At 46.7% G+C, this 24076-nt stretch overlaps 1 protein-coding gene across 1 annotated transcript in view; it reads left to right on the top strand.

Moving 5' to 3' along the window:
- Positions 1 to 24076, top strand: part of C8B (complement C8 beta chain) — a 239857-nt gene that overhangs the window by 71263 nt on the left and 144518 nt on the right. The gene's annotated exons all lie outside the window — the stretch shown is intronic.

Consider the following 24076-nt stretch of genomic DNA (forward strand, 5'->3'; position numbering starts at 1 on the left):
GGACTGGAAGAGTGCCAGTCTCCTGCTGAAGTCACAGGGCCAAAGGACTTCACCATTTGCTGAATTGCTGGAAAGTGTTGTTTCCAGTACACAAGGGAAAATCTGCAGTCTCGACGCCGCCGGGCCCGATCGACGCCAGCAGCAACGCCAGTGAGCAGTGGGTATCGGCCCCGGCTCCAAGTGACCCCGTCTCGACGCCGGTATCGACGCCAGTGAGGAGTGAGTATCGGCTCTACCTCCAAGCGACCCCGTCCCGACGCCGCTGCTGATCGCATCGACTCGACGCCCTTCACGACGCCGTGAGCGCTGCTCCGGCCCGACATCCCTCGACGCCGCTGCGGATTGACCCGACTCCGAGGCACGATCGACGCCGACCTCGACGCCGACATCTCGACGCCGTGGATCGTCGTTTTCTTCGTTTCTCAAGGTACTGTACTTGTGGGGTCTGTTGCGACTCCAGGCTCGACGTAGCGCTCCTCGCGGTCGACGCCGAACCTTGGGAATCTTGTAGACTCGACGTCGTGTGACTCCTGTGGGGGTTACATTGTTGCCAAAGAACTGTGCTCAGAAGAATACTTTGCTAAAGAACTATTTGCCAAGAAGAAACCTTACTTGAACTATTATTTTTCCTTCCAAAGAGTATTTATTAAGACTGTGGTATATTTTTGTCGTTATTTGGTCTTGTGCTAAGCCTTATATAAAAATACTATTTTTATAATAACTTCTGTGTCGTGTCCATCTGTAGTGTATTCACTTTATTACTGTATGTGGTCATAAATGCTTAACACACTGCCTCTGAGATAAGCCTGTCTGCTCTGCCAAGCTACCAAGGGGGTAGCAGGGGTTATCTGAGTGTGTAATCCCCTTGCCCTGACTAGAGTTGGTTGGTCCCTATTTGTCAGAAGTGTATACCTCTGCCAACTAGAGACCGCCGGTTCTAACATCCCTAGAATATAATAAGGCATGGCAGTTTAGAGGCCAGCAGCCCTTTCTGCGCTTGCATGTGTGCACTGCTGAAGCCTGAGGTCTGTTTAAAAGTAGCCCTGTGTTATAGGGCTGCTTTTAAAATGCAAATTGTGCCCAAACTCGACTTTTGGGTTTGGGGAACTTACAAATTGATCAATTACAATGTTGGGGCAAAATTAAGTGGAAAAATGTTTTCCACTTAACTATGGCTGTATCATATTTGCCACATAATACATCATCTGCTGCATAATCTAACGATTTCCTCCAAAACAATTTTGTAGCTCAAACGGATCCCAAATTACTAAAAGAAATGTGACTTGTGTTGCTGTGAAGTTTAGGGCCCTTTGCAAAGGTTAGTAAAGAAAACAATTCCTAAGAAAACAATTGGTCCCAGACACTCCTAATGACACTCAAATTAATACCTGTAGGAGAGTGTAGTATGCAATCAATTCATACAACCAAAAATGTATAATGTAAAGGCACATTTAACAGGGAAATCTCATAGATAAGAGGCCAACCAAAGTCAATTAAATTGCAAACATCAATTTATTTCCCGCTGAATCATATTCATAAAATGCAAACTTAGGGGCTGACTACGATGGCAGGCGGACTTCAGTACCACCGCCATCGACTCGGGGAATGGGACCGCTGGCCTTCAAGGTGGAGGCCCCACGATAGGCATTACAATGCGACTGCCACTACGGTGTTCGCAGTGCCTATCTTTTACATTGCAGCAGGTGCTGCTGGCTGCATCATCCGCCGCAAAGTAAAAAAAAAAGGAACATGTTAAATATATCGGTGCCTGCCACATGGTGCAGTGATATGTTGTGGGGCATCATAGATGGCCCCCAGGACCCATGTCTGAGGGCCAGGGGTAAAGGGGCCTGTTACGGGCCCCCAATGTCCCTTTCGCCAGCATTTCCATGGCAGGTGAACCGCCATTGATAAGCTGGCGGGTAAGGGACATCGTAATCCCTGCTGCGGTGCATGGTAGGCACCACCAGCATTGTAGGAACCACAAGCCCTTCCACCACACCGGCGGGCTCAAGAAGCCCGTCGGGTGTGTGGTGGTTGGTGTTTCCGACCGCCAGGTAACCACCCGCCATTGTAATATGGCGGGCTGTGATGCAGTCACCAATGGCGGTGGGACCGCCACCGATGGGGTGACATGGCGGTCTAACTGCCATTATAATCACCCCCTAAGTTTGGTGTGCATGCAAATCCTACATTGCCAACCCCTGGCAAGTTGCACTGCTAGTGCTGGAAAAAGGCCAATGGAGGTACCAATGGGTGAGGTGGACTGGCCTCAAGGGTCTTGTGACCTCAGTGACAGATTCACTGTCGATCTAGGATGTGCTTCTTCATATGCCTGCCCGTAAGACTGGAAGTGAACTGCAGTATGGATTGTGGTGGACAGGTCCACCTGCGGGTGCCAAGACACCTGGGCTTCTAAGGTCTATCGGGCCTTCTAAGGTGTAGCATCGGAATAAGCTCTGTCAGGAGTGTGGTATGGTGAACTGGTCATGAAGGTCTGAACATGGTTCTCCAGTTCCAAATTCAGCAGCTCTGGCCAGAGTGCCACATTCTCTCCCACACTGAACACCATACTGCCCCACTGAGAGAAACTCGCACTGCCTTCAGCACAACTCAATTGTGCTGCGACTAAATTCAAATTATGCACTAGACAACAGTAAAATGCTGCCTGAAAAAAAATGAATAACACCCTGGAAAAAGCAAACCCTCATAGGGAATGCAAGAAAAAGCAAAGCATGTGAACTGTAATCAGAAAAAAACATGGTTACCTTAACGGTTTTAAACTCATTATTCAGAAATCAGTAAGTGATTTTGCCTGAAAAGTTCAAGACATGGCTAAAGGACCAGGAAGGGACCCCTTTCAATGTCCATTGCTTATATCCTTTCAATATGTATGCAGTTTGGTTTAAAAAAGACCACATCCCCAAACACAGAGCCGCATTTTATAAGCTAAAATAATTAAAAAGTTGAAAACGATCATATTAAACGTTTCCACTCTACCCATCAACCAGGTATTGCAGTCCCTTTAGGAATGGCGCACTTACCCACCCTGGGAAAACAATGTTGTTCAAAGAAAGAAGATAAAAAGAAAGTAGCGCTTTCACTGGCAAACTCTGTAAAGTGGCGCTAATGTGTGTGGGTGTAAATAACAGTCTGGCCTGTCTGCTGTCCACTTTGTATTGCTTTATTTAGGTATTTAACTATTTTTTCTCTCCATTCCGAGGTTTTTCTTTTCAATAGAAAACGGTCAGAAAATGAGGACATTTACAGCCAAAGTGTTCAGCCTTTTTTGGATCAATTTCACAGGGGAACAAATAAAGAAAAGGAGAGGCAAGAGAGAGTACCTTAAGAGCTGCCTCTTGAAATCAGCACGTAAGCAGGAGCGAGACAGAGACAGAAAGAGATGGAGGAATAAAGAGAGGAGGGCAGCCACCAGAGGCAGATCAGGAGTAGTGGACACGGTCCTTGCCATGAAGGAAAAGAGACAGCGTTTATTTTTTCTCCGTTCTCTGCCCTTCCCAGAACGGCTGAGCCTTCCTGCAGCATAACAAAAGGCAGAGGGCGGGTGGCCTCTGACTCCAGGCAGGTCAAGTGCAGGGCCATTAGGTAGCGCTTTTGCGTGCTAATGGCCCTGCGATAACAGAAGGGCGGGGGCAAATTCCTTTGTCCCCTCATCCCCCCCACCCTTGTCCCCCGCGTCCCCCACACTTCCTACGCCCATGGTACTATATGCCTGTATACAGTCTGATTCTTTCCTCTCCAATTTAAGTTAAAATTCCTTTTTTTATACGGTGATATACCTTTTTTTTCAGGTTTTTGGAGTTTTACAGTAGAGTCTGACAAAGGTCAGCCTACCTACAGAGGATTCATCTTAGTCTCTTAGACACTAGATAGGAACCCATTCTTCCACATCCTGATAAATGCTTTGGACCCTCCTGGCCACAGAGGCGGAAACATGTTGGCGACACTGATGGGGATGGGGCACTAATTCCCCAAGTCTCCTTTATTAGTTTTAATATTGAGCAAATCCTGTGCAATTAAAGTTTCATGTAGTATTTGCATAAATTTTTAACATCACTCACTCACTTTCTTAGCACGGGCCCCCACTTAGTTGTGGAAGTGCCTCCCTGTCTCCAGGTGTAGGCCCGCTCTTTATCAAACGCGGTTTTTAAAGAGCGAGGACTGCCGATGATGAAGCATGACACCAGGTGGTGTGTGAGGACAGTCCATACCTTTTTTTGAGATGCCCAACAGCACATAGGTTACTGACATAGTGTGCCTCTACCTCCCGTAAGTATCAGACATTTTGCCAGGGTAGCTTCTTGTTGTGTGATATATGTTAATTGGAGGCCAGCTTACCCTGACTGCCCCGTAGCCTCTTGTTCCCTCCCCCTTTAAATATTAGGGTTTTGTGCGTATATATAAACAATTGGTTTATCCCCGTATAAGTCCCTAGTACAGTGCACTACATATACCCATGGCCTGTAAATCAAATACAATTGGTGGGCCTGCAGCATCGATTGTGCCACCCACATAAGTAGCCATTTAAACATGCCTCAGGCCTGCTACTGCAGAGCCTGTATGTGCAGTTTTAAACTGCCAGGTCTACCTCGCAAGTAAACCGACTTGCCTGGCCCAAGCCTCCCTTTTTATCGTACACAAGTCACCCCTTGAGCATGCCCTGGACAGCCAATGGGCAGGGTACAGATTATTTAAAAGGTAGGACATGTACTTTTCCTAGTAGAGAAAAACTCTTAAATTCATGCTTCACAGCTGCAAGGCGTATCTCTCCCGTAAGATAACATTGGAGCTGTCTTGTAACATTTCATAAGGGTAGCTTCCAATTGAAAAAAGATAGGAAGACCAAATTTGATGCCTCTGGACTCAAAATTTAAAAACGCATCTTTTAGTGCAGTTAGGTTTGAGATTGCAGTGCTGAAAATTCCACTTTTAGAATTTTGCCACTTTCTTACTTAAATAATTTGGTGCCTTCTGCCTGTCACTACACATCTGGGGTGGGTGACAGCTGACTTCCTGCATTCTCTATAGACAGCCACACATAAAGGAAGGGTAGGTGTGCCTGAGTGGTAATCTGCATTTTGATGGGTCTGCCTGAGCCATATGATGGGGGGAGCTGTCACTTCATTCTGAAACCGCTGTGTCGTGTCTCCGCACAAAGGGTTGCACACCCGCTGTAATGAGTCTGGAATCAGGGCAGGGTCTGGTGTACCACAAGGACCTTCCTTTGAAGTCTTCCTACTTCAAAAGCTAAAATGGGCACTGGACCCCTGACACCATGTACTGAGAAAACTGCTTGAACTAAGGACATTCTGCCAGAAGGAAGAGCTCCTGTGTGGTAGGAGGAACAGCCACTTTGCTAACTGCTTTGCTGTGTTGGCCTACTTCCTATTGATTGCTGTGCAGTAGGAGAGACTGCCACTTTACTACCTGCTTTGCTGTGTTGGCCTTCTGCCTGCTGTTTCCTGTCTGGAAGTGCGAAGGACTGGACCTGCTCCCCACATCCTAAGGATGTAAGTTTTTCCAAGGGCTTGATGGCTTCCCTCATGTTGCTGAAGTGTCAGGGATATCAAAGACTTCATCTTTCAACTTCATCCCAGTATCTGCCAAGTGGTGCCAATCCAGTCCAGGGCCCTTAGATGTGAGTTTAAAGTGCTGCACCTGCTTCGACATCTCTGCACCGATGGGACACCTATGCATTGCGTGCCGCGAAATCGCGATTGACGCATCACCGCCACTGGATGATCTGGAGTCGGTGTACTGCACCATCGCAGTGCCTGTAGAATCACCACTTCAGGAATCAATGCTTCGCCACCAGCATGTGGAGAAGATCATCATGTCCAGCATGGATTAACCCGGCACATCGCCCTCGCATTCTGGGATCGGCATTTCATCCATGGAACCGATGCCTCGCCACTACTCCATTTTGTTATACGACAAGTGTTAAGTTACTTTGCTAAGTGGGCCCTACATGGGTCCTGTAACCAGCCTGCCTCCAACACGGGTGGCCTGAACTCTTGATTTTGTCCCATTCCAGCACAACCTACAATAACCTCGAAGCGCAATTTGCTTTTGAGCTCTATTTTTCACTTATTCTTTAAAAATGAATATCTTGATTTGTTCTTATTGGAATTTTGTCATTGTTTTGTTCAGAATATAATAATCTATTTTTTAAACGAATGTGGAGTCTTTTTGTGGTGTTTTCATTGCGTTGTGTGTGTGCACAAAAACTTTACACATTGCCTCTGTAAATTAGCTTCACTGCTCAGTGCGATGCTACCAGAGGGTGAGCACAGGTGAGTGTGTACCTCATATACCCTGACTAAGGGGCCGATTACGATGCTGGACAGAAAAGCCTTACGTCCCCCATGGTTACATAAAAAATCCCTCCGCATGACCCGCAGCATTTCCATCGGGCAAATTATGATGCAATGCACGCCAAATCAGACCGCGGTGGCCGGATGTCATAAAACACCGTCCACCGCGGTCGGATAAGCTTCAAATCCACCAGCGGCAGTCGGGGAAAATTGTTCAACGGACTGGAAAGGCCGCTCCTGCCGCGGCATGACTGCACAACCAACTACGATGAGAATGCGGAGCTGGCAGACTGAGCACGGCGTCCAACCGCCACGCACCCACATAGGCCAAATGACTGGCGGACACAACCAACTTCACAACAATGCCCGAGGTGTTCCTGTACTCCCTGCTACCCTCAATCACAACACACACGCCAAAATGATACATCCCAACTTGCTCTTGGTAAGGAAAGCCCTGTGCAGCATGGAAGAGATGTCTGGAGGTCACCAAAAATGTGGACACACCCACACACCACAGTATAAAACCAACCCCTTCTGGGACCAACATCCTTTGCACACCACAAGCCGAGACAGAGGAACAGGACACCATTGACTCACACTGCACAACATCACACACACCTATCTCCACACAACAACACTCACACCCACACACCTCACTTATCTCCACCACCACCTTGCACCCTGCAACCCTCATTCATTTGCACCATGCCCCCCAAGAAAATGCCCAAATTCACCGACTCAGAGTTGAAAGTGATGGCAAACGAGATAATCATGGATAGAACCACATTTGTATGGGAACCTGATCCAACACACTCCACTTGCGTGCAAGAATCAGAAGTGGGCAAGGATACACAGCAAAGTCAATGCCGTAGGGACCACCCTACACATTGTGCATGACATCAGGAGGCAGTGGGTCAATCTCAAGGTCCGGTTCAAGTGCCGTTCCCAGAGGAACCACCCGGTGGCACAGAGAACTGTGGGCGGCCATCCCATTCCACCACTGACCTTCCCTGAATGGGAAGAGAAGAGAAGGTGCCTGCCATAATGCATCTAGAGAGTTCCACAAGCATCAAGGGGGGACTAGAGGCTGGTAAGTACTAACAAAATGACCACATCACACTGCAATGTACTGTTGTGCACAACAAGTGAGCCCCAATCGCACGCCCACATCAAACTCATGTGGAATGCATGCTTTCAATATGAATGGATAGCATTTCCTTACTCAGCTTCACCTCACAGGTAGGTGGTCAGATCATGCACCCAGGCCTCCCTCCCAAACAGCACGGCTCACCCTCTCCACCCCACAGCCATGTGGCAGCTAACACAGTCGATAGTGCCTCCTAACAGGTAGGTATCCATCTTACTGGGGACGGGTTGTTGAGACCTCACAGCAAGACTACAACTCCCACAATGCCCTCTGTCTTCCCTCACAATCATCATGGAGCCAAATGATGCCCACATCCTGCCCTTGGTAGACAACTCAGGAAACCCCCATAAGGTGTATGCAGTGCACATACTGCTAATACCAACGAGAGACCACATGATTCACAGTGACATTGATGAAGTCACATGTAACTTGAATGCAAAACACAAGAACGCAACCACAAAGAGCCATTGTGCAAGTCCCATTGCCTCAAAGCAGAAAGACACAGGTCAACACATCACATGCATGGAAACACTGTCAACCCTCACAAACCACAGGAGGTAAGTATAAAAAGTACTACACAAATCATGAAGTTGAAGCATAATAGTCAGATACACAAAGAAAAGTCTCAAATTTCCAAGCAAGAATTGAAATGGATGAGCAACAAGTCTGTACCAGAGGATATGTCCTCGGAAATACAATATCTGTACATATAAAATTGGTCCTTTAGCCATGTCACATACCTAACGAGCAATGTATGTACCCAGGGCTTCAAGTGGGATGAAAAAACTGGGGGGTCTCTCAAAGGGGCCTGGCAAATTTAATGAAGTGTGTGGCTTGAAAAAGTAAGTGAAAAATCAGTGCTTAGCATATTGTGTTGCCCGACTTGCATTTTACTGTTTCTATCACTGCACCCAGATCTATGATACCACAAGTAGCGTGATACCTACAACAATTCAGGACTAATGGCTTTGTCAATTTATGCACGTTGCATGAGATAAATGAGCAGCAACTATAGCTTGTATACAATATTGAAAAAGCTTCCACTTAAAGCCCTGGTGACACCAGTACGATGTTGCTGCTCCTGACCTTCAAAAAGAGAAGGGAAATCCAGAGAGAAAATGACTCTTCAAACGATTTCACTTCCCCACAACGCTCACCTGCCATGACGTCATGCTGTAACTTCTCCACTGGTGAGAAGTGAGGAGTGTGACCATGCGCACATCGATGTGCCTGCTGTCATTGCAGTTCAGAAAAAAAATGGACTGCTAGTGCTCCAAACAGAGCCTGATCGAGACCTGTCCGAGGCTCCCTTTAAAAAACTGACGGTGCTCACCAACGGTGAGAACCGGCCTATTCAAAGCCCTGTAGGCACCTCAACATCATGTTCGACTGCTGACAAACTGTTATGAATGCATAGCAATGCCAAGGTAAAAATGGAATGTGCCAAACATGAACATCAAAGTTGTGCTGTGTTCCGAATATGCTGACAATATGACCTCACTCCAAAAGCAGACTTGCTAGCAACAGCAGGCGACCGTGCCATGGATGGGCCCAGCCAGCCCTCCCCAGGAAGGTGAACCCTCGGATGCATACTCCCTGGTCTGTTCAGGTGAGGAGGACAGACTTGGCCCCTCCGGCCTGCCCTGGACAGCCCATGCCCAGGCCCTCACTATCCCCACTACCACAACGACTCCCACAACAGCTGCACTGCCAACGCAGAGCCCTGCAGCAATGACCTATGTGGCAGCCCCCTCCACCATCACCACTGCTGCCTCCAATACTGTCCCTGTGCCAGCAGTTGCGAATACCACCAGTCACATGGGGGATGCTGGGGACGGTGTGAGGCAGCGGTGCCAGGCAACGGCACATGTCTGTGGCTTTAGGGCAGGTGGGAGGCCACCTGGGGGGCAGTCACAGGAGGACAATGAGACAGAGGCCCTGTACACTGTGCAAACTGTCCTAGGTGCATACCAGCAGAACCAGGGACAGATGGGCCAGGTCCTTGAAGGACTGCGGGAACAGCGCCTGCAGCAGAGGTCCATTGACACTCGCTTGGGGCTAATTGCAGAGTACATGGGCCAGCTCATGGGTTCTCTGAGGGACATGCCTGCTGCTCTAAATGCTGCCCGCCCGCTCCTGGCCAGCCAGATGATAGTCACACCACCTCAGCAGCGGCCACAGTGAGGTGTGAATGACACCACAGCAAATCCTCTGACACCTCTGAGCATGCAGCAGGTTCCCCCCGGCAAACGGCAGAGGGGTCGTCCCAAATAGACCCCTGGACGATCACGTGGCAGAGCACTGTGCTGGACGATCACGTGGCGCAGCACCATGCTGTAACAGTTCTCTGAGCAACCGCTGATATTACCACTGTAACACCGAGCATTAACTCTGTTGTAAATTAACCGTGGGCAAAGAACTCCGTTCCGCAAGCGGAATTTGTGGAGATTTGGTAACTACGCATATATTGAAAGCACAGAATTTATGCAATAATTTCGACTCCGCTACGTAGTGGAGTTAGCTACTGCACCCACAACCCTTTGATAAAACAACTTTACCTTTGCATGCTAAAAAAAGCAAAAGTGAACTTTGGAAACTACCAGGCAATGAGAGAGGTGATGATTTTGGGGTCACCGCTAACCTAGCAGGGGCAAGCAGATGCATTGAACACAAAGAGCATATCATGCTGAATGATTTGGTGGTGGTCCCATCCTCCTAGGACCACCCCAAGCAAAGTTATGGGCAAAATTACAATGCCAACCAAAGGCCCAGCAAAGCATTATGGGGCGAGATTCCAGAGTTTTGTGAATATGATAGTATTAGTTCTCAGCTGAGCCTGAGAGCCTGCCCCTTGAGGAATGTTTTGATATTGGATACTATAATATTCACTGCATTTTAGAATATTGCCCCATGCTTTGTAGGGCCTTTGGTTGAGATTGTATTTTTGCCCATAACTGTGCTTGGGGTGGTCCTAGGAGGATGGGACCACCACCGAATCATTTCAGCATGATGTGCTCTTTGTGTTCAAGGCATCTGCTTGGTTCTTTCCCTAGGTTAGGGAGGACCCCAAAATCATCACCTCTCTCACTGCTTACTGTATTTTCATTTTCCCCTTTGTGAGATGACAATATGCAATTTAGCTAGTAAAGATAGAATTATTTATTGTTTAATTAAAGGCACTTTGCTATATTTTCATTTTCGTGACATGACTATATGTATTTTATCATGTAAAGATAGTTATGTGTCGTTTTACTCAAGGTATGTTAGATTTATATTTTTAGATATCTGTTCCTGCAAAAACTCTGGAGTAAGCTACTGCACCGACAATCCTTTGATAAAACAACTTTACATTTACATGCTAAATAGCATATAACCAATTCACAAAAGTGAGCTTTGAAAAATATCAGGCAATGGGAGAGGTGATGATTTTGGGGTCCCCCCTAACCTAGGGGGAGGACCAAGCAGGTGCCTTGAACACAAAGAGCATATCATGCTCAATGGTTGTGGTGGTCCCATCCTCCTAGGACCACCCCAATCAAAGTTATGGACAAAAATACTAAGGGTGGGCGGAATTTGCATAGTTGCGCTACGCAAAGCTCAGCGAAATGGTAAAAATCTCCGTGAGCACGTAGAGTTCTGCAAAGATGCGGAATTGCTTGCTCCACCCGTTCGCGGTGCATTTTTCCTGTTCGCAAGTGCTGTTTGCGTGATCGGGGGGTAATATCTCGCAAACTTGCCAATGCGGTCGCCACTTGGCGCGGCCATCTTCTTTCACTTGTCCCATCCGCTCGCGATTCGTGTTTCCTGTTCGCGAACGGGGGCATGCCCGAATGACGTGTTTGTGATCGCACACTCTCGCGGGATCGTGCGGCTGGCTACCAAAATCTCGTGGGGCACGCGAACGGATAGGAAAACTCGTCGGTGAACGCAGGGATCCCGGTAAGTCGCTCCCGCGCACCCAAACAAGCATTTTGAAAGGGAAAGATTCTGCAAAGCCGCGGAACGCGGAATTTATAGCAATACCGCGTTCTCCACAGAACGCGAAATTGCCCAAATTCCACAAATTCCGCGAGCGGAACGGTATTTACCTACCAAGCCTAAAAACATACAATTCCAACCAAAGGCCCAGCAAAGCATTATGGGGCAAGATTCTAGAGTGCAGTGAATATTATAGTATTAGCTCTCAGCTGAGCCTGGAGAGCCTGCCCCTTGAGGAATATTTTGATATTGGATACTATAATATTCACTACACTCTAGAATCTCGTCCCATAATGCTTTGCAGGGCCTTTGGTTGGGATTGTATTTTTGCCCATAACTGTGCTTGGGGTGGTCCTAGGAGGATGGGACCACCACCGAATCATTTCAGTATGATGTGCTCTTTGTGTTCAAGGCATCTGCTTGGTTCTCTCCCTAGGTTAGGGAGGACCCCAAAATCATCACCTCTCTCACTGCTTACTATATTTTCATTTTCTCCTTTGTGAGATGACTATATGCAATTTAGCACGTAAAGATAGAATTATTTATTGTTTAATTGAGGGCACTTTGCTATATGTTCATGACATGTCTATATGTATTTTATCATGTAAAGATAGTTATTTGTCATTTTACTCCAGGTATGTGAGATTAATGTTTTGAGATATCTGTTCCTGCAAAACCTCTGGAGTAAGCTACTGCACCCACAACCCTTTGATAAAACAACTTTACAGTTACAGGCTAAATATGAGGCAATGAGAGAGGTGATGATTTTGAGGTCCCCCCTAACCTAGGGGGAGGACCAAGCAGGTGCCTTGAACACAAAGAACATATCATGCTCAATGATTGTGGTGGTCCCATCCTCACAGGACCACCCCAAGCAAAGTTATGGTCAAAAATATTAAGGGTGGGCGGAATTTGCTTAGTCGCGCTACGCAAAGCTCCGCTAAATGGTAAAAATCTCCTCGAGCATGCAGAGTTCTGCGAAGATGCGGAATTGCTTGTTCCGCCCTTTCGCGATGTATTTTTTCTGTTCGCGAGTGCTGTTTGCGTGCTCAGGGGGGAAATATCTTGCAAACTTGCCAATGCGGTCGCCACTTGGCGCGGCCATCTTCTTTCACTTGTCCCACCTGCTCGCGATGCATGTTTCCTGTTCGCGAACGCGGGCATGTCCGAATTACGTGTTCGCGATCGCACACTCTCGCGGGATCGCTCGGCCGGCTACCAAAATCTCGTGGTGCACACGAATGGATCGGAAAACTCATCGGCGAACGCTGGGATCCCGGTAAGTCGCTCCCGCGCACCCAAACAAGCATTTTGAAAGTGAGAACAAGGGGACAATTCTGCAATGCTGCGGATCGCGGAATTTTTAGCAATTCCCTGTTCTTCGCGGAACCCAAATTTGCCCAAATCCTGCAAATTCCGCGAGCGGAACGGTATTTACCGCCCAGGCCTAAAAAATACAATGCCAACCAAAGGCCCAGCAAAGCATTATGGGGCAAGATTCTAGAGTGTGGTGAATATTATAGTATTAGCTCTCAGCTGAGGCTGGAGAGCCTGCCCCTTGAGGAATGTTTTGATATTGGATACTATAATATTCACTACACTCTAGAATCTCGTCCCATAATGCTTTGCAGGGCCTTTGGTTGGGATTGTATTTTTGCCCATAACTGTGCTTGGGGTGGTCCTAAGAGGATGGGACCACCACCATTCGTTCAGCATGATGTGCTCTTTGTGTTCAAGGCATCTACTCAGTTCTCTCCCTAGGTTAGTGAGAACACCAAAATCCTCACCTCTCTCACTGCTTGCTATATTTTCCTCTTCACTTTTTTGAGATGACTATATGCATTTTTGCATGTAATGATAGAGATACTTGTTTTTTTATCAAAGGTATGTGAGGTTTCTGTTTTATTAGTTGGGGTGAGACAGAATGGAGTTGCGGAGCGGAATTCACTGAGCTATTGATCAATTCCGCAGAATTCCGTGTAGTGGTACTCTACCAACTACGCCCACCCTTATTGTAAATCAGAACCCACATTGCCACAAGGATGGGAGTGTTCCATTGTACTTTGGAACTCTTCTATTGCGTGTTCTACTCTACCCGTGTACCATCACTTTCAAATACACCTCTCACCTGTCACTCATTGTTAATTGAACACAACTCACAGCAATATGCCTTGGTGTCAAGAGCAATTTTCATTACAGTAAGTAGCATGTTAGCTCACATTGTAATGTATACGAAGATGTAACAGCGTAAATCCAGTGAGAGAGTGGAGGAACCCGTGTTTCCTGTTCGCGAACGGGGGCACGCCCGAATGACGTGTTTGTGATCGCACACTCTCGCGGGATCGTGCGGCTGGCTACCAAAATCTCGTGGGGCACGCGAACGGATAGGAAAACTCGTCGGTGAACGCAGGGATCCCGGTAAGTCGCTCCCGCGCACCCAAACAAGCATTTTGAAAGGGAAAGATTCTGCAAAGCCGCGGAACGCGGAATTTATAGCAATACCGCGTTCTCCACAGAACGCGAAATTGCCCAAATTCCACAAATTCCGCGAGCGGAACGGTATTTACCTACCAAGCCTAAAAACATACAATGCCAACCAAAGGCCCAGCAAAGCATTATGGGGCAAGATTCTAGAGTGCAGTGAATATTATAGTATTAGCTCTCAGCTGAGCCTGGAGAGCCTGCCCCTTGAGGAATATTTTGATATTGGATACTATAATATTCACTACACTCTAGAATCTCGTCCCATAATGCTTTGCAGGGCCTTTGGTTGGGATTGTATTTTTGCCCATAACTGTGCTTGGGGTGGTCCTAGGAGGATGGGACCACCACCGAATCATTTCAGTATGATGTGCTCTTTGTGTTCAAGGCATCTGCTTGGTTCTCTCCCTAGGTTAGGGAGGACCCCAAAATCATCACCTCTCTCACTGCTTACTATATTTTCATTTTCTCCTTTGTGAGATGACTATATGCAATTTAGCACGTAAAGATAGAATTATTTATTGTTTAATTGAGGGCACTTTGCTATATGTTCATGACATGTCTATATGTATTTTATCATGTAAAGATAGTTATTTGTCATTTTACTCCAGGTATGTGAGATTAATGTTTTGAGATATCTGTTCCTGCAAAACCTCTGGAGTAAGCTACTGCACCCACAACCCTTTGATAAAACAACTTTACAGTTACAGGCTAAATATGAGGCAATGAGAGAGGTGATGATTTTGAGGTCCCCCCTAACCTAGGGGGAGGACCAAGCAGGTGCCTTGAACACAAAGAACATATCATGCTCAATGATTGTGGTGGTCCCATCCTCACAGGACCACCCCAAGCAAAGTTATGGTCAAAAATATTAAGGGTCGGCGGAATTTGCTTAGTCGCGCTACGCAAAGCTCCGCTAAATGGTAAAAATCTCCTCGAGCATGCAGAGTTCTGCGAAGATGCGGAATTGCTTGTTCCGCCCTTTCGCGATGTATTTTTTCTGTTCGCGAGTGCTGTTTGCGTGCTCAGGGGGGAAATATCTTGCAAACTTGCCAATGCGGTCGCCACTTGGCGCGGCCATCTTCTTTCACTTGTCCCACCTGCTCGCGATGCATGTTTCCTGTTCGCGAACGCGGGCATGTCAGAATTACGTGTTCGCGATCGCACACTCTCGCGGGATCGCTCGGCCGGCTACCAAAATCTCGTGGTGCACACGAATGGATCGGAAAACTCATCGGCGAACGCTGGGATCCCGGTAAGTCGCTCCCGCGCACCCAAACAAGCATTTTGAAAGTGAGAACAAGGGGACAATTCTGCGATGCTGCGGATCGCGGAATTTTTAGCAATTCCCTGTTCTTCGCGGAACCCAAATTTGCCCAAATCCTGCAAATTCCGCGAGCGGAACGGTATTTACCGCCCAGGCCTAAAAAATACAATGCCAACCAAAGGCCCAGCAAAGCATTATGGGGCAAGATTCTAGAGTGTGGTGAATATTATAGTATTAGCTCTCAGCTGAGGCTGGAGAGCCTGCCCCTTGAGGAATGTTTTGATATTGGATACTATAATATTCACTACACTCTAGAATCTCGTCCCATAATGCTTTGCAGGGCCTTTGGTTGGGATTGTATTTTTGCCCATAACTGTGCTTGGGGTGGTCCTAAGAGGATGGGACCACCACCATTCGTTCAGCATGATGTGCTCTTTGTGTTCAAGGCATCTACTCAGTTCTCTCCCTAGGTTAGTGAGAACACCAAAATCCTCACCTCTCTCACTGCTTGCTATATTTTCCTCTTCACTTTTTTGAGATGACTATATGCATTTTTGCATGTAATGATAGAGATACTTGTTTTTTTATCAAAGGTATGTGAGGTTTCTGTTTTATTAGTTGGGGTGAGACAGAATGGAGTTGCGGAGCGGAATTCACTGAGCTATTGATCAATTCCGCAGAATTCCGTGTAGTGGTACTCTACCAACTACGCCCACCCTTATTGTAAATCAGAACCCACATTGCCACAAGGATGGGAGTGTTCCATTGTACTTTGGAACTCTTCTATTGCGTGTTCTACTCTACCCGTGTACCATCACTTTCAAATACACCTCTCACCTGTCACTCATTGTTAATTGAACACAACTCACAGCAATATGCCTTGGTGTCAAGAGCAATTTTCATTACAGTAAGTAGCATGTTAGCTCACATTGTAATGTATACGAAGATGTAACAGCGTAAATCCAGTGAGAGAGTGGAGGAACCCGGAAAGACACAAGGAAATAACAGTGCGTTGACATATGATAACTGCAAAAGCACACCACTAGGCAACACTGTACAATATGCCTTCCAGATAACACCGGCCACCACCATCAACATGGACAATAGAGGGACTGGAGCACACAACTACACCTCCCAACACAGTTCACCCCTTAGTATCCTGGTAAATGCAGTTCAGCTGAAATGCTCACTTGTGTCACCGTTGTCGTGTGTCACCAAGGTTGGTGCAGGTCAGTACATGTGTGTCGTGTTATCATCCTACATCAGTAGGGGCAAGATACATTGTGATCGATGTCTTCTGAGGAAGCTGCCACAATCCACTCGGGTCTCTGTACCACTCCCTGCCCAACTCAGGTGAAACACTTCAGTCCCATGACAAGTAAGCATTATGACTGTACTGCATTTACCAGAATGCGAAGGGATGAACTGTACTGGGAGGTGAAGCAGTGTGCTCCCATCCCCCTAATCACATCAACATGGACATGACGGAAGTTGTCACAGGTAACATAGCGCAGGACTATGAAACCTTAGCAGTGTGCCCACAAGAACCAGCATCAAAACACATCCTGTCATGTGGACGATGGTGACATTCTCGCATTCACACACTCAAGTTCTGTTGCACAGGGATTTTCATGTGACATCTGCCATTTATGCATGTTTATTCACATGAACCCCAGTCCCTGACAACATATCCATGCTAAACCTATTTTCCAAACAAAGTTATCTTCTCCTGAATGAGCACAACTGCTGGGGTCACAGGGCAGGCATCACGTATATAGGAACTGTTGCCCAACGTGTTCTTTGCTATAGCAATTTTCTCCTACCTCCCCCATATGTGAATGTGGATAGTCATTTGTGGCCTCCCATTCCCGCAGTGAAAGCATACTTCAATGAGTGTTCAGGCACAATGGGCCTCTGTTCAGACAAGTAGTTGCTCCCACATCGGCATGGAGACCTTGAAAATCCAGGTGTCCTGACTGTCCCGCGTGATTCAGTCACACTCCCACTAATTTTCAGGAAAATGACACCCAAATAATTTATAGCGTCTGATACTGAAGGCCGTTGCACACTTTTTTCAAACTCGTGGGCTCTGGCCTTGTCCCTTCGTTTCATGCTATTTCTCGAGTTCCACCGGGTGTCATTCCTCCAATTTTCATGCTGCATTCAGCGGTTTCCGATCATTACTTTGGCTGTACAGCTGAGTGCTGGATCTGAGATTGCTCTCACCCCATGTCTGACTGGCCAGTGGTCCAGGGCAACCCAGGTCAGTTGCACCTGTACCGTGACTGCATGCAGCTTCTCTTTGGATGTGTCCCATTAGCTGTGCTACGCATCAGTTATAGGCTAACTTTCCGCTATGCGTTATTTCACCTGCGTGCAACCTGTGTTTTCCTGCAGAAGATGCCCGTTTATCTGGGCCATGGATGTCTGCCTTTCCAACACATACCTTGCTGCCCTGGATCATGAGCTGTGGGTGAGTCCTTTGTTGGTCCACGACCAGGAGTGCTTCAGTGATACACATTTATGGGATGCCTTTCAATGTGTCAGACAGGCTGACAGCTGCGCCTTTGCGTTTGCGCAATGGCTATTGTGTCATGCCTACATCGAACCTTTCACAGGTTGCCATGGAATGCTCCTTTCAACCTCGTGGTGCAAGGAGCACATCTGTTCCTTCATACTGCTGGATTTAATGGCCGTCCTTTTTGCTGAAGATAGTTTGGATCGTCTTTTGGAACTGATTGCCTTTGAAGCTGCCTGTGCCTTCTTGGATTCCTAACTATTTAACAGCAACAGGAAAGTGACTAATTCCATATTCTTTAGCCTTTTTCATGCCTCTTGGCATGAAATGTCATTCAGCTCTCTGACTTTAGCCCCGTCTGCATTGCCTTCGACTATGCTGACCTCATGTCATGTCATGCCATGTCATGGGAATGCGGGCTAGATGCCCCACACTTGGATAGTGATCCATCCAGTGATGAGAGCGACACAGCAAATGTGATGTACATTTCACCATGTATAGGCTGACGAATGGGGTCCGCTGACAAAGCCCATAGACCAGGGACATCCCATACAACTCCTGCCTGCAAGGGGTTGGGGGATATGCTTGTGGGTCTTCGTCCAGAGGGATCATTGATGTGACATCTTGCTTCATGTTAAATGGATATGTCTCTATGATAACTGGTTTGGTTCTCAGGCATTCTCAACTTGTTGTGGCACGTATGTTGCATGTTTTGACACTGTAGTAAAAACATCACATTTCAAACCTTTTTTTGTCTTCAACTTATCTACTTGTGTACAGGCGCTTGAATACCTCTGAGTGAGTATGAGAGCTAGTGAGGCAGTATAGCAATTGTGTCCTGTGCTTCGGGGTGCTCAGTCTCTGCATGCCCAAGTTGTCTAATCCTGTGCATAGTTCTGTATGTGTACAAAATCCCAGCAAATATTCTCACAGTTTGTGAGACAACAGCAAGGCACACAGACACAGTCATATTTGCTCATTGTTAGCTTACACTCAACGGAAGTAGTTGTCACTTATATATCTAGCCAGGCCTGCTTCAGGGCCCTCCTTTATCTCTCCTAAGTTTTACAAGGGCCAGTTGGACGCATTGTTTTCTTTCCAAATCTCTTTCTAGATGTTATCACTGTCATAAAGTGTTTTTTCCATGTAATGTCCTTCTGATGGGAAGAGGAGGTATCTGAGGTGGGCTTATCAGGAAAGTGACACTTCTCAGGCTCTCACTCATGACCTCCTTCTCGGATTCCTTCACTGTCACCCTTCTCCAGCACCCCTCATCTCTCCATAGCCACTCTCTCATATGCATTTCATTTGTTGTCTAGCTCTACTTATATCAGTGTAGGGTGTGACATAACTTTACATCACACACACATTGTACAGAGACAATCAATCATGCAAGTATGTAAGTAAATTAGTCTACGGGGAATGTCACAGAAGCAATTGAGGATTACGAGGTCTAGGAATCACATGTCATCCATACTGGTGGGCAGTATATTTTGAGAATGTTTGGTCTGGAGAAGCACAGACTCAGGATGTAAAGCACACCCCAGTGATTAGGGGTTTGCTTCACTGATAAAAATTTATATCTGGCCCAACAAACCCTTTTTGGCAACATTGGAATGATGAAAGACTGGGGACGTTCTGACTATATTACAACACAGAAATGTAGCTAAGTTCTCACTATATCATTCAGGTTATCATGCAGCTTTTTGATGACAGTTCATAGGTCACTGTCCTATGATAGGATTGTAACTTCTGAACTGCAACTAACACAATAATCTCTCTGACAAAGGCAGTAACCCACTGAGCTATCCACATGAAATAAAGTGTATCTGCAATCTAAACTACCAACAGAAAAAGGATTGGCAGGATCATTAATCACCAGTTATCTGGCCATTTTTATTGTTGTCTTACATCCGTGGCAGAACCTTGATCATGAAACAAAATGTTTAAATGAAGTATACAGGAAGTATGTGTTGTGCTGGGCCTTCCCTGATGTTTTTAAACAGAACAAATAGCCAGACATTCTCTCCCCTGCTCGGTTCCTACTCAAAGCCCGATCGGATACGCAGCTGCAGTGGTCAGGTAAGGTGAATCCGGAGATATACACTTTTTCCCTCAATGTGATATTGAAAAGGAGATATCCACACAACATAACGGTTAAGGTTACCCGGTGCCAAAGAGGGGATTAGTCCCGTTCACCATGCCCATATTTTAGCTGCACGAGTAGGCAGGGACACAGCCCACCTTTCTAAAAGGAGATGTGTGATTGGGGGTGCATGGCGAAGAACAGGAAGGTAAACAACGTTCGGAGGAACGTTTCACATAAAAGTTACCATTTACTTCTGGCATTTGTGTCATCACTGCCAGGGCCAAGGCTCATGTTTGGGTGGGTCAGGCCCATGTTTGGGTGGCCCACACGCTAGAACTGGGCCTGCTCGCAGGTCATAGAACTCCCCCTTCACAGCTGCCAATTCATCACTACTCGAGAAGTGGACATGTCTGTCCTTTTAAGGCATCAATGCTGACGGGACGTCACGCAAGTCCATGCTGAACATGGGCTGTGACATCCCCCTGCGCTGACCACGGTGTACTGGAAAGACCTTGTAGCGAAGAAATGCATTGCAGCCATAACCTTCACTGTAGCAGACAATACAGCAGGATATATTCTTTTTGGCTTCAAATGGGGCTCCAACTGGACACATGGGTTCGGTTGTGTGCGGTGGACCAAACAGAATTATCGAATGATTTTGATGTTGCCAGGTCGGGGACAGGTCGAAGGATGGGTGGTCTCCTCCTACATATGTCAGGGTACATGAGCATGAGCTGAGTTGTAGATGAGATGTGGTGAACAGCTTACCTAGAGACTCACACAACCACAACATTGACAGGACTCATGGTCATGTGGAATGCACAAGTGACCTGCATTCAGACATTGTTTGTCTTCATTCACTCGACATACTGACACTACAACATCCAAAGAAGTCGATGTGTATGGCATGTAGTGCACTGCTACATCAATGATGAGCTGCCATGTGGTTGGATGGCACAGCACTTGTGTTTCCCAGCATCAGTGCTGAGTTGCATGTAGCTGCTGTCACTGCAGGACCGCAAGCTTTACTCCCCCTATTCACAACAACATTACATAACGAGGGCAGTGAGTGCCATCTGGACAACGCAACATGTATATACAGCACGGGGATAGACACACGGGAACATCATGGGGTCAGTCCTGTGTGAGTGTGTGAGGATTTTGTGTAACAGACATTGCAATGTTCACCTGAATGAGGCACAAATGCACATGGATTGTGTATACATGCCCACATGGCTGACACTGACCGTTGATGTCGATCAGAGCTACGTTTGTTTGTTCCACATGTGCACTCCTATGATGTGTGTAAGAACATTTACAGGCAATGGAAGCAAAGGCCACTGCATGGATTACATGTATGATGATTTGCGGAGAATGGACCCCTCTAATTGTCAGACCACATCACTGGCCCTTCACAAGACGACCCCTGGCCAAGAGACGCCAGTCAGATGTCGAGGGATATACAAGAGATGTTCACAGGTTGGATGTTTCATTGGTACAGTGCAAGAGACCTTTGTCCTTTTGGACTCCTTCCCTCATTTCAGTCCATGCTTGACACAAGGCATGACAATGTATGTAATTTCACTTTCCTTTCTTGGACATACCATGTGTGTGGCGACTTGACTCAAGGTCCCACTCTCTCATACCTTCACAGTGTAGTGACCAGCCGGTCACTGTGCTAGTTGTTCTGATGTACCATCCACTCCCAAAGGGCTGGCTTACCCCCCAACCCACAGCCACCCAGCACAGGCATCACTGGACCTGTGACCCTGCCAACAAACGGGGCCGGATGCACGTGCCCTGGGCCAGTTCTCCCATATAAGTACAGTGCCTGTGTGGTTACTTCATATGCATGGGGGGCCTCGTGCCCCACAACATTACACATGGGGTGCACCAATCACTTTAGGCGAATGAGTTGTGATGGGTGATGCAATTCGCATGGCGTCAATGCAAATTCAGTATGTGTTTGCATGCTTGGTAGCTGTCATCCACAGCAATGACACGCCATGGCCCCAATTGAATGTTGCAGGATTGCAGTCGCAGCTTCCAGATCGCCGCGGTGTGGCACACTATGCGAATGAGCCCTCAGCCAATGTGAGCCTTAGGCGGCGTACATATTTTGATATTGCGGTGTGCGTGCTCTACAAATGCTGGGCTCGGCATTGGCCGCAATTGCCTTCTGGGGCACTGAGGGTCACTCATGAGGATCGGGTGGGCCTCGCATTTTGTATTTGGCAGGTTGCCACATTTATCGTGGTGCCGCCACGCTTGCTGGGAGTTGTAGTTGTTCAGGGGTTGCATGCGTGGGGATGATTGGTACGTACCTCTGCTGTTGTGCACGGCAGCGTCTTCTCTGCCGGATGTGCAGCAGGTAGAGCAGTGGAAAGGCCTGTATCACAGGAACCATGGTGGCTCCGGGGCTTTAGGTGGGTACTGTCTCGGCTTTTCCTCTCCGTTTCCGCCATCCGCAACGTGGTGGTTTTTACGCAGCGGTGGGAAGGGCTGTCTGCAAAATCGTAATCTGGTTGGCGGATGGAACGTGTTTCCGCATGCCAGTCCTGCTCTATTGGCTCCGTCCGCCACCCTTGAGTATGCAATAAACGTGCAGAGCCTGACGGACAGCAGCGGACAGAAAATGGCCTCTGTTGGACCATGATCCCCTAAGATTGCGGTTCCTAATTGGACAGGGTGCATACCACTGCAAACTAGAGAACCAACGTCTAACAGTTATGATTTAGGTCACGGTTATGTTAGTGTTTTATGAAAGAATGTTGGTTTCGGGATAACAAGTCAATTGCATTGTGAATAATGTTTGAAATGAGCACATTTCCAAAGAGATAAAACCCTAGAGGAAATGTAAATATGTTTCTGTGAGGATCTGAAATAATGTCAATCTTGTATTGTAAAGTTAAGATTGTTTATATTAACACTACATAATAATAGAGAGGGTTCACCCGCTTTCATTGAATGGGAGCATTTCAGCTGCCTGCGTTTTACCATGAATTTGTATAAAATAAACATGTATTTTCTAGGGGTATGTCACATCAAAACAACAAAATTCATGAATGGGATAGTTGCAAAAGTTACAGCCTTTGGCATTTGATATGCACTCTATGCCATCGTTTTTTGTTTACCCACTGCAATACTATAAATATGGAGCAATCACAAGCAAAAACAATCTTGGTTCTGCTCCAGTAGGAACAGTTCAGCCCCAAGTGTCAGGCCACGACCCCTCTGAAAAGGAACACAATACCCCCCAGATTGGTTTAGCCCTGTTAGGCCTCATCAGTGAGGGGCAGCTTGTATCCTATTTCAGGTAGGTCGTCACGTTCAAGCAACATAAAGTGGTGGACAGAATAATTTACAAAATTTCAGCCAATGGCATCGCTCAGGCAGGACTCCAGGACAGAGCTCTAATAGTAGGTGTACGTATTTTCAAGAAGCACATGTGTCAGTCAAGAGGAAAGACCATTATTCATGTAATTTACGTGTCTCTTAGTGTTTATATTTTCAGGTTTTAAAAAGAGCTAATTTGCATAATTTTCTTATCCACAGCATATTTTGTGGCAATGCACAACATGTGGTGATGCTTTTATTATCATTCTGAACCTAAATATATACCTATTGGCCTCTTTTACACAACAGAGGCCCCTAAATGTCACATTATCTCCAGTTAATTTTCTCTGTCATCACTTTTGCTTTCTTTATGATCTTTTAAGAAATCTATGAGGGTCAGAAGAGATGGAGTGCAAATTAATTTAAATTAACACAGCCCTCATTGACTAATGCAATAAGGCTACATGCACTGCTAACTAATATGTATGAAACAAATAGGTAAAATAGTGTGTCCAATTTTAATTCTATGCCTTTAGAGGCATGCTTTAAATATGTGTTTGGAGTTAATAACATGTACAGATTATGTCTTGTCTCTAACAGAGGTCCAACCAATGTGAATATAGGTCATGGCAATGATAGCACAGACTGTCTAAGTTTATTCACCCAAAATTATATAAACTCAAAGTTTACAAATCAATTACTTCATTCACCAGTCCATTATGGATGCTGTAGCTCTAACCCTTGTCTGGTCTCTAGCACCAGGCGTGTATGGATGTCACAATAGGAGTGGTGAGTTAGACTATAAAATGTTCGTTACCCGGTACCAAGTGCCATTTTAGGGGCTGATTACGATGGCGGACGGACTTCCCTCCATCCCCCATCGTCCTGGGGATGTGGGCCGCCCGCCTACAAGGTGGCAGTCCCA

The sequence above is a fragment of the Triturus cristatus genome, chromosome 4_2 (assembly GCF_964204655.1).
Source record: "Triturus cristatus chromosome 4_2, aTriCri1.1, whole genome shotgun sequence".
Lineage (NCBI taxonomy): Eukaryota > Metazoa > Chordata > Amphibia > Caudata > Salamandridae > Triturus > Triturus cristatus.